Source organism: Lolium perenne, chromosome 5, assembly GCF_019359855.2.
Source record: "Lolium perenne isolate Kyuss_39 chromosome 5, Kyuss_2.0, whole genome shotgun sequence".
Lineage (NCBI taxonomy): Eukaryota > Viridiplantae > Streptophyta > Magnoliopsida > Poales > Poaceae > Lolium > Lolium perenne.
In genome coordinates, this window is record NC_067248.2 from 260,854,697 (window position 1) to 260,865,664 (window position 10,968).

A 10,968-nucleotide genomic window follows, 5' to 3' on the forward strand; every position below is an offset into this window, starting at 1 on the left:
AAACTTGCTGCTGTTCTACAAACCTCTGCTCTTGGAGGCCCAACACTGTCTACAGGAAAAGGAGGGGGAAGTAGACATCAGGCAACAGTACTCTCGACAGCAATCTTCATGTTTTCCTGGCGCATCTTCAGTCCAAGGTCCTCTGATGAATTGAAGCTCTTGGCAAGGGCAAGGAAAGTCGGGGGCTCCTCTTTCTTCGGGAAGAAGTAAGGGAACAGCGTCGACAGTCCCGCATTAGCATTCGCCACGCCTTCACGAATTTCGGATCCATGAAGCTCCAGATAAGAAAGTGCGTCAAGGAGAGGATCATTGCCGGGATTTTCCAGGTCAAATTCTTGGTTTGTTTGGTCTGCCACAGGAAACAAAACGTTGGTCAAAAACAAGAAACTGCGGGTCTCATAAATATAGAAGGGATCAATAATATTACTTTGAGTGCGTCGACTTTGTGATTTCAGGCGCTTGAGGATCCCCTGCTCACGAGCAGCCTGTGCAGCTTTATGCTCGTTTAAAGCAGTTTCAGCATCCTCAAGTCTTTTCTGCAGTTCCTCGACACTAGCAGCTTTTGCTTTGGCTTCATCAGCCTCTGCTTTGGCTTCGCTAGCAACAAGTTCGGCTTTCTTGCGGGCCGCTTCACTTTGCTCTAGTTTCTGAGCAAGTGCGTCGGCACGCTTGTTGGCCTCTGCAAGTTTCTCTGTCGAAATAAAAAAGAAAAACAAGAAAGGTCAAAAAAGTTGCGACAAATGACAGGAGCAAGAAGTCAAAAACAACGACAGCAAAAAAGTTATTACCTTCAGCTCTGTTGGCATATTCACGGTACCCAATGAATTGGGATCCGATGCGGATAAGCTCTTTGATCATGGGCTGTCAAAGAAGAACAAAGAAAGAGAAATATCAGTATGAAAACAGAGTGAAGGCGTGAAAAAGCAAAATAGAGGAAATATAGATAGCGGCAAGAAAATGAAAAAACTTACATCATCCAAGAGCAGGGTAGAAGAGCTGCCCAATTGAGGGGCAGGCTCAATAATTGTTTCAATCCTTGTCCTTTTTGGTGAAGGAGCAAGGGGGCTTGATGGCGGAGTAGTGGTGACGACGTTTCGTTGAGGAGGCGAGGATTCTTCTCCTTCAACTAGCGTGTCCGAGGCAAGTAACGTATGTGACGTGCTCGTCCGAGGAGCCACGTCAACAGTTGGTACTTCTTCCTCGTCATCACTGTGATTAAAAATCGACAGCATAAAAAAGCAGGACAAGATAAACATTCGAGTACAGAAATAAGGAGAAATAAAAATGACTTACGAGCTGACGAGGGATTCAAGATAAGGATCATAAGCTGCCTTCTGATGAGAAGGGTCAACTTCTTCGGCTTTAGAAGTGCCGGAATCTTCGACATCATTCCTTTTCCTTTTGCCTTTCGGGGAGACAGCGGAGGAGGAGATTGTGCCGACGCAGTACCTTCGGAAGAACCCGCAGATTTTCGAGAATCCACGGGTTCATTCACAAAAGATGGAGCTTCCTGATTGTCATCAGTGACAATGGCCCTTTCTTCGACTTCTCCACCTTCAGGGAGAGGAGGAAGCGAGACAAGGTCTGGATGATTCTGTGCAAAACAAAACAGGGAGCAATATCAGAAATAAAGTTACAAAAAAGATAGCAAAGCAACAACAAGACAATTAGACAAAGAGTACCTCGGGAAGTGGATTGGCGGCGCTGAATGGCGTCATTCGACAAGAAGAAGGGACAGTATCTTTTTTGTTGAGAGATGAAATTTTTCGGACAAGTCTTTCTAAGTCCTTGACCTCCAAATTTACCGACAGCCGATCTACGTCCTTGTCGCCGGCATATTTCCAGATAGGATGCTTGCGAGCCTGAAGCGGCTGCACCCTGGCCCTAAGAAAGTATGCCGTGATTTGGATACCCGATAACTCCTTGCCGCGAGTATTTTGTAACTCGTGGATACGAGCCATCAAGGTTTCTGTCGACACCCTTTCTTCTTCGGTGGCCTCCGCATCCCATGAGCGGCGGCGAAAGATTTTTTCGGCGCCATCAAAAGGAGGGATGTTGTCTTCCGCACATCCGTGGTTCTCCTCCTGAATGTACAACCACTTCTTGCGCCATCCTTGAACTAAGTCAGGAAGCTTGACGTCGAAGTAGTCGACAGTGGGACGAACAGAAATTACAACGCCGCCTATATTATAGGCGACATTGGGCGAGCCATTGCGGCGGCAGAAGAAAATGCGCTTCCATAGCGCCCAGTTAGGCTGGACGCCAAGGAAGGCCTCGCACAAAGTAATGAAAATGGAGATGTGGAGGATTGAATTCGGCGTAAGGTGGTGGAGTTGCAAACCATAGACAAAAAGAAGTCCACGGAGAAAAGGATGGATGGGGGCGGAGAGACCGCGGATGAGGTGGTCGACAAAGCTTACCCGGTACCCCATTGGAGGGGTTGGGTAGCTCTCCTCGCTGGGGAAGCGCAATGCCTGGGGTTTCTTGATGATCCCCAGTTTCTTCAGCAGGTTGACGTCTTGAGTGGAAATTTTGGATCTTTCCCACTCCGCCGTTCCGAGATCCACGGCGGCCATGGAGGATTCCGGCGTGCTGTGCCTTGTCAAGCGACGAGGTGGCATCAACAATGGCGCAGGATTCGCAGTTTGGAGGTGAGGAGCTCAGGAGGTTGTGGATTGCAAGGGGAGATTTGCAGATGAGAGAAGGAAGACGGCGCGGGCGGAAGTGTCCAAGGAGGAAGAAGATGAATTTATATAGGGGTGCGGTGAAACGACGAACCGTTGGATAAGGAAAATGTGTGACAGATGATAGCCACGTGGCATCAAGGGTAAATAAGTAATTCAACGTCGCGGAAGTTACGGTGTGCGTGCCAGAAAAAGCGGAGGACGTGTGTCCCCCACTTGCACGACGTGTCAGGATAGTGGATTAATTGGGCCCGCATGGCGGCGAGAAAAGGCTTGTCGCAAATTTTTGACAGGCAATCGTGGCTATCGTCAGCAACAACGTCATCTTGACAGAAGGAAAAATTCGACTCAACAGCTTCATAAAAGGCGACACGGAAAAATAATGATTGAGCCTTTGATCAAATACAAGTTTCTGATCAAATGCTCGGGTGCTACTTTGGAAAAAAGAAAAATATCTAGAAAGACAAAATAGAAGTGGCATGAGCCTATGACCAAATACAAATATTTGTTCATAGCCTCGGGGGCTACTCCCATCGGGAGCGCTGTTCGCGCACCCGAGAAATTGAAAAACTTCGGGAGATAAAAGGAGGATATAGCGGCATGAGGCGTGGAGCCTACAACCAAGAACAAGTCCTTGGCTGTAGCCTCGGGGGCTACTCCCATCGGGAACGCTGTTCGCGTGCCCGATGAAATTATAAAAGAAAGATAGAAGAGCAAAAGAGTATATTTCGAGTTATAACTAACTCTACATATACTCCCATCGGGAGAGCAATATAAGTCATCTTTGACTCGATAAAATGTGCCATTCCAACAGCCGGAAAAGCACTCGACAATATATTCTCAGAACGCCAAAGTTGCGATCAATTTCTGAATGCCGCAAATTTGCGAAGGTAAGACCCCAGATCGGTTCTGCTGGGCGTGGCATCGCCGAAGACTGCGCTCTGCTACTTTTATCCGTATCAACAGATACGAAGAAAAATCCTAACGGACGCGTTAGGTACCCGATAAATTTTACTGGGACTCGACAGAATGGTAAGACCTTAAGCGGCGCCTGTCGAAGTTTACACCAGTATCCTGAGGTCATGTCCAGGGACGTGATCTTGAAGTAGGTTTTTGCGGATTGCCACGAGAGCAGTTAACTAGTACCTGATCCGTCAGATGAACTAGCCCCAACTACCATTATCCCTGTACAATATAGAATTTTATGAGAAGAAATATAAAAAAGTTGAAGCTGTCGAATAAAAATAAACAGTGGAGATTTTCCCTGACTCTACGGTTCAAGCAAAATCTCGGGGGCTACTGACATAGGCATCCCAAATGGGCCTGCCGAAGATAGTACCCGGGGTTTACTGAAGGCCCACTACCCGAAGAATAAGAATATCCGGGAGCCCAAGATGTATTTAAGGAAAGATAGAGTTGTAATAGGAAGTGTTATTTGTAATCTTGCGGGATGAGTTAGAAACCTTCCCGGACTATGTAACTTGTACTACACGAATCCCTCGGCTCCGCTTCCTATATAAGGGGGAGTCGAGGGACACAGAGATCATCGAATCATTGTTAACAAACCCTAGTTTTCATAATCGTCGAATACTTTTCGGCTGAAACCTTCGAGATGTACTTGCCCTCTACTTCCAACTAAACCCTAGCCTACAATCCATAGGCATTGACAAGTTGATACCTTGTCACCCAGGGCCAGATTGATGAGAGCTGCAGCGCCTTGCTGAAGTTGGGCCGCCTCCGTGTCAGAGTGAGCACCTGCCCAATATTTCATAAAAGAGGTAGCAAGGAAGATTAAGTCAACAGGATTTTTCAGGGTTTTCTTCTCAAAACAGGAGCTATTACGCGTTTTCCAAATTGCCCAGCAAATAGCAGCAATGCCAGCAATTTGCACGTTGCGATTTGCACTAGAAAACTGTGGCATCCACCAGAAGAATTGTGCAAAGGATCCAGGGTGAGTAGGAGCACCCACAGTCATCCCCACCAAACTCCAAATGTATTGAGCTGCAGGGCAAGAGAAGAAAAGGTGTAGAATAGATTCATGTGTGGAGCAGAATTCACAAAGAGGGTCACCATTCCAGTTTCTTTTCAGCAAATTGTCCTTAGTAGCAATGGCATTATGCCAAATCAGCCAGAGCCAAATTTTGATTTTCAATGGGATTTTACTTTTCCAAAGATGTTTGAAGGATCTATCAATTCCATTTCTGCAGATCTGCTTGTACACACTTTTCACAGTGAACTGCCTACTTTTTGTCCATTTCCACTTTGGTTTATCCACAATATCAGATAAACCCCTCTGATTCAGAATGTTCACTAGGCCACACCATTGTCTCTGCAAGTCTTCAGATAACCATCTCCTGAATGAAAGCCTCCAACCCACATGAGCAGCATCAGCTACAGAAATTGTTTGCTCATTACAAATATTGTATAAATCAGGGAATTTGTCCATCAAAGGAGTATGACCACACCAAGCATCTTTCCAAAAGCTGGTTCTACAACCATTTCCCACTGCCATCCTTCTACCACAGAGATAGATATCTCTAACATGCATCATATCTTTCCACAGTGGAGAATCATTTTTTCTGTGCTTAGCCCACTGTATCCCTGTGTCACCCAGATATTTTTTCCTCATGAAATGTTGCCAAGGTCCTTCCTCATTCTCCAGTTTCCACCACCACTTACACATCAAGCTTATATTAAACTTGTATAAGTCCTTCACACCCAAACCTCCTTTACTTTTGGGTTTACATATCCACCTCCACTTAACAAAGTGGTATTTTCTTTTATTTGCATCACCAGCCCAGAAAAAGGCCCTGATAGGTTTTTTGATTTCTTCAATGGTTGTCTTATGCAGCAATCTCATGGACATTTGATAAACAGCGCTATTGGACAAGCAGGAATCAATCTTTACTAATCTACCTCCAATAGACATAGCTCCACCCATCCATCCACCCATACTTTTCTTCATTCTTTCACCCATGAAGTGCATTTCTGCCACAGATAACCTCCTGGCACACACTGGAGTACCCAAGTATTGGAATGGCCACTCCCCTTTTTGGCAATTAAACAGATCCACATATCCATCCAGTTTCCCAGCATCTTCCAATACCAACATTGTCTCACTCTTTTCAAAGTTTATTTTCAAGCCAGACATTGTCTCAAAAATATACAAGAGTAATTTTAAGTTCCTTGCTCCCTCCATATCATCTTGCATAAGTAAGATAGTATCATCAGCATACTGTAAAATGGCTACACCATTCTCTACTAAATTATCAGCCAGCCCTTTAATAAGCCCATTCTTTTGAGCAGAAACAATCATTTTTGATAAACTGTTGGCAGCCATGTTAAACAGGAAAGGAGCAAAAGGATCCCCCTGTCTAACACCTTTATAACTGCCAAAATATGGACCCACCTTGTCATTTATTTTGACACTAAGAGTACCTTTAGTCACTGCCTCTTTAATCCAAACAATCCACTTGTTACTAAAGCCTTTTTGTCTGCAACAGTCAATCAAGAAATTCCAGTTGACCTTATCATAAGCTTTTTCAAAATCTATTTTTAACACCACACCCTGTTTTTTCCTGGCTTTAGATTCTCTCAACACTTCTTGCAAAAGCATCACCCCATCAGCAATGAATCTCCCTTTGATGAAAGCATTTTGACAAGGATGTATCAGCTTATTCATGACAGGTTCCACCCTGATAGTCATAGTTTTTGTGAAAATCTTGAAAAAAACTTGCAACAGACATATGGGTCTATACTTCTGAATTACTTCAGCATCATCACTTTTGGGAATAAGTGTGATAATCCCATAGTTAATTCTCTCCAGGTTGATCTGATGATTATGGAAATCATTAAACATTCTGATCAAATCATTTTTCACTACACTCCAACAGTGTTGATAAAATTCAATAGGTATTCCATCAGGGCCAGCAGCTTTATTCTTCTCCATCTGGCTTATTGCATGATGAATCTCTTCCTCTGTGAAAGGAGCATTCAAAATATTTCTATCATTTTCATCCAATTTCTCATTTTCATCCCAGATACTGTCATCTAGTCTCACACCAGAGTCCACAACAGGACCAAACAACTGTTTGTAAAAATCAGTAGCATGTTCCATTAGGGCAGATGTCCCCTGGATGGTTCTATCCCCATCCTTCAGAGAAAACATTGTTCTTTTTCTCTTCCTTCCATTGGCAATTCTATGAAAAAAGCTAGTATTATTATCACCTTGCAACAACCACTTTTCTCTGGATCTTTGCTGCCAGAAAGCTTCTTCTTTCTCCAGTAAAGTCAACAACTCTATCTGAATCTGTGATTTCCTGCAAGCTTGTATACTGGAAATATACCCTTTTTCTTCCAGATCTTCTAACATATCCAGTTCTATGTGTAGATCTTGTTTTTTCTTCTTGTCTTTCCCTCTGATGTTTGCTCCCCAACCTTTCAAACAATTCTTCACTTTTTTCAGTTTAATTTGTACAGTCTCCAAGGAATTTTTTGCATATACAGGTTGCCTCCAAATATCCTCTACCTTTTCCAGAAAACCATCCTCTTTGAGCCAACTTTTTTCAAACTTAAAATTTCTACTGATCTGCTCTCTATTTTCCAACGTATCCAAGATGATGGGGTTATGATCAGATACTTCCCTGGATATCTTATGCACAGTTACTAAAGGAAACATTTTCTCCCACTCATTAGTCATCAAAAATCTGTCCAGCTTTTCCAGAGTAGGATTTGCTTGATTATTGGACCAAGTATACTGACCACCAGACATCTCAATTTCTCTGAGTTCATATGTATTGATGATTGCATTAAACAAATCAGTCCATTTGCTCTTTCTCATAGTTTTGTTTTTGTCAGAAGGAAATCTAAAAATATTAAAATCTCCCCCTATTAACATAGGCAAATTCTGATTGCAGCAAATATCACCAAGCTCCCTTAAGAAATCTTCCTTGTCAGCTTCCTGTGCTACACCATAGACCAGAACCAACTTCCACCTCTGTTGCAACTTCAGATCTTGCAGAGTCACACCTATGTAGAATCTCCCCAGCACTGTATCAAGAACATCAAATCTGAAATTTCTGAACCCACCCATAATACCACCAGTCCTTCCGACAGAAGGAATCCATTTCCAGGAGAATTGATTCCCAGGATCAATTCTCCTAAAAAAGGAGGAGCTGTATTTTTCCTTGATAGTCTCCTGCAACCCAATGAAGTCCAGTTGTTGCTCTCTAACAAAATCTGACAAGAAAATGCTCATACCCTTCTTCCCCACTCCTCTACAATTTAAGCTGGCACCTATCATAAATATTTAGGGTTTTTCCTCCTGATCCTGGATCCAGTCACAATGCCACACACAGGGTGATCATTAGTGACTTTCTCCTGGGCAGCACACAAACCCGATTGTGCTCCCACTCCCACCCTCTTCTGTCTGTTCTTCTCCAGGGATCTTTGAATCTTACAAGAAGACTTCATCTTTTTCTTAGTTTTCTTTGACAAAAAAGGAGTATATCCTTCATCATCCATATCTTCCTCACCAAATCCCAGAAACAAAGTATGTGTACCAGCAGTATCACTTTCAGCCTCCTTACCATTTGCCTTCTTAATTATTTTCTCAGCCAAATTATGTCTAGCTACTTCAAGGGCTTTAATATGATTTATTTTTTCAAGATTAAAGGAACCAGGAGCAACCCCCATTTCTAAAGCTCTAGCACCAATATCTTCATCATCTAAAATAGCAAAGGAATTTACTGAGTTAAGATTTGTACCTGGGATAGATCCAGCTTGGTTATGGAGTCTTGTACCATCTTCAGTCCTGTTGGTTGTGGCGGGCATACCTGCAATTCTTGAGCTTGCTCTGATGGTCTGCTCCTCTTGCACCCTTGAGTTTATAGCCATATGTTCCTCCTGTGTTAAGCTTTCCTGCATCTCATCCTGCATCTGTTCAAGTTCAGGTTGAGGACCATCCATAGGAATGACTACAGCTGTCCTTTCATGTTCCAGAGAAGGAGCAGCTAGTCCCATGATCACACCTTGCACAAATTCTCCTTCCTCTTCCTCACCCTGTTCAACAGCTTCATCTCCACTACTTCCATAATCCACCATATCCAGATTATCATCATCACCTCCTTGATGTTCAGGTACAGGCATTTCTTGATCCTCAATAATTGGTTCCATAACCTTCTGATATGTCTTCTGGTGCATGAATACCTTGTCACTACCATTTTTTGTCAAAGTATCCAGGAATTTCCTGAAGGACTCATTGTTATCTGGCACAGGTACCTCAGAATTGATCACAGGTAACTCCTGAACAAGAGCATTTACAACATCTCTGTGAACCTCTTGGAGTGGTACACTATCAGAAGGAGTTGGAATTCTGTCAGCATTTGCAGAGGATGATGTAGCATTGTCATCAGTACTGACAGTGATCCCCATTGCTCTGTTCACTTTTGTAGCAAAGGATTCAGATAATTCATCAGAAATACTTGAAGAGCTGACTACAACATTCTTTCCCTTCTCAACCTCAATATTGCAAGCTCTCTGTTGATTTGTCTGTGAGCTTCCACCACCAATGGTACTAGTGTTTTCATTCCCAACATTATCTGTAGCACTTCTCTCTTCTTCTCTTCCAGTCCTTTGTCTTTTTGGTGAACTTTGCTGTGTACCACCATCATTATTATCTACAGCTGCAGCATAGTAATTAGCAGGGGTAGAAGAAGGATCAATGACTTCTCTAGTGAATTGGAATTCATAAAACCCCTTCTTGATGGTGCCAATTCTTGAACTAGGAACCAAAGCAGGGTCCTGACAACCAATTTTAACTCTCACATATGCAAAGTTTCTGAGAAAATTCATATCCAAAGCCAAAGGCACCCCAGCCATGCTTGCAACATAGTACACTTGGATTTATTTCTATATTTCATAGGAATTCCTTTCACCCTGAACCAAGTTTCCTCCATGACAGCAAAGGGCTCAACATCACCAGCCCATTTCTCAATCTTGATGATAGCATCAGGCACTGTCTTCATGAAAAATTTCCCAAAATGTGAGAGCTCTTCAATACATTTGGCATTAGGAAATCTAGTCACAAACTGATTCTCAGCAGCTACTTTGACATAAAACCGCCATTTGTAACCCATGGTATCAGACCAGACCTGAAATTCATGCTCCATATCCCTGAATGTAACATCACCTCGCACAACAGTTATCTGAGCATAGTTCAATAATTCAAGAGATTGCACTTCAGCTTCTACTGCAGGAATCATGTAAAAACCTTGCCCAAAATCAGGACTCCCATAATATGGCGCACGATATTCCCATGGATCCCTTTCCTGGCAAATACTAATGTGATGATTTTTCCCACAATTCAGACAACCCAGAAACTCTTCATTCCTAACATTCTGGAAAGGTAAAGAACTCAAAGGAACCTCTCTACTAGCAACAGCAACCGACGGAGGTACACAGGACCCCATCGGAGCCGTACTGACCAATGGAACAATGGAAGCTGTGTTGACAGATCTCCCTGCATTTGACTCAAGCGGATCTAAGGGTCGGACGGGGTTAACTGAACTCACCACAGTATTTTGGTGGGGAAGAGTTGATGAAGGTGCGGTGGCGAAGGAGTTCACGGAGGTGTCTGCACGCGCCCCAGCCATCTCCTGCCGATGAGCCCATCGATCTCGGTTGTTCGTTGTCGCCATATCCTCTTTCCTTTGGCGCTCCGCCAGGGCCCGCTCCCTTGCTGTCTTCTCTGTAATGCGGATAGTTTCCGCACGACGATGTTCTTCCTCCGACCTTCGTTCCTCACTGCGACGGCGTTCTTCAGATCTGTGCCTCTGCTCAGCTTCACACCTTCTATCCTCCTCCAAACGGCGATCCACCTCCCTTCTCCTGTCTTCATCCCAACGTCTCTCCTCCTCCCATCTCCTTTCATCTTCGCGCCTTTCTCCAGCCGATCTGAACCGAGGATTGAAGGCTGGACGCTGATATCCACCTCGCATCCCCCTGCTAATTAAGCTAGGGTTGATCAAGGGACGGAGGAAAAAGTTGCATAGCATAGATAGGATGATCGTGAGACCGATCACGACCAGATCATGTGTGTAGGGTGGTGGTCTGCCACGTCAGGCACGTGTGTCAAACCTATTTGAGATCAGGATAACAGAGGCACCGCCGTAGCTGTACGGACCTGATGCATCTATCAGGGAAAGGCAAATGCCTTGAAATAGGCTTTCGTCCCGCTTTATAAACGGCCAAACGATACAAAGTTTGAAACCGAACCCCGTCGACG